A 1,575-nucleotide genomic window follows, 5' to 3' on the forward strand; every position below is an offset into this window, starting at 1 on the left:
TTGTTGTGTCTACGTGTCGTCGAGCCGGCGGTGAAAGGGAACGTTGTTACACGTGAACGTTCACAAGGTACAATTTCAAGTGGTTCCCATTCTGCCGACGGACAAACCGTGCGACACGTCAACACTAAACACTATAAAAAAAAAATAATAACAATAAGCATTCGTATTGAGATGATTGTGGAGGAGCGGCGGTCGTCGTGACGACGACTCGACCGACGTGTTTTGAGTTAGGTACCTATAAAAAAAAATACTTATGACTCGATTTTGTAATGTACGAGCTACGAGGAACAATATCGTTTATTACGGTTATTGCAAATATAGTTAATACTTACAACACGGCTGATTTCGCAGAGAGAGGTGATATAGTCGATGGACGATTAGCGACGTGATTATGTGCGATGCCGTAGACGACAAAAATGAGAAACGGCCAGTTGAAAAATACTGTGAAATTAACCGACGTGGATCACGTTTAGGCCACAGCGAAAGACTGAAGAACGGCGAGCTGCGCCCGCTGCGGCAGGCCGGCCCGAGGTTGCCGCCGCCGAGATGCGACGCCCGACCGGCGTCATCAAACCAGTGTGACCAACTGTCCTTACACTACTTGTCGACTACGTGGAGAAATGAAGGCCCCCCGCGTCATTATAATAATAATAATAATAATTTAATAAGAGAGGTAAGACGTAAGTACGCAAGTTAGTTAAATAAATTATTCGCCTTGGGGCTTGGGTTCACTGAAACATTATCATTTAATATTCATATCGATTCACAGCTCGGCTGGCAAAGTACGACATTTATATTATTCGTGCGACACTGCGATGTCTCTATGGTATGGTCCGCGCCCGGCAGATGTTTTTCTGGCGGTCGGCGGCAACAAAAAAAAAAAAGTACGACAAAGAAACTGAAACAATTAACACCTGCCGATGGACGACTGATGGTAAAGGCCGAATTTAAGAAAACCGTAGTATTATACATTTATACTATGAATGGAACCATAGCCCTATATCGGCCATATAAACATTTTTAGGAATATATTAGCGACGAGTTGCTGGTTGAGATACGAAATCCGCGCATAGACGAGTATACTCATTACATAAATATGATATGAGTATATCAAGATACTACGATATTATAATATTATAATCTCGGAAGAAAACCCACTGCTGATATTATTATGAAACATTTGTGTGAGAGAAACACAGTGGCGTCATTTCAGTTTTTAATAGAGGGGGGCAAAGGTTTTGACCGGCCCGAATGGGTAAAAAAAAACCACTCGCTTCGCTCGCAACCATATATTAACTACTTACATTTTTTTGTGGTACACTTTTTATTAACTAGGTAACATCATTTTTAAATAGAAGGTAGCAGATATTTTAGAAAAACAATTCTATACCTATCAGTTAAAAGTCTACAAACTATATTATATGGCAATATTTATATTGATAAACAATAATATTATAGTAGTTTATTAGGATATTTTCTTTTTTTTATTTTTGAAAATATATCAACTGCATTATCTATAAATCAATTTTACCTGATTCATCAATTATAAGTATAGCTCATACTCTATTACTCTGG

The sequence above is a fragment of the Acyrthosiphon pisum genome, unplaced genomic scaffold, assembly GCF_005508785.2.
Source record: "Acyrthosiphon pisum isolate AL4f unplaced genomic scaffold, pea_aphid_22Mar2018_4r6ur Scaffold_12;HRSCAF=46, whole genome shotgun sequence".
Lineage (NCBI taxonomy): Eukaryota > Metazoa > Arthropoda > Insecta > Hemiptera > Aphididae > Acyrthosiphon > Acyrthosiphon pisum.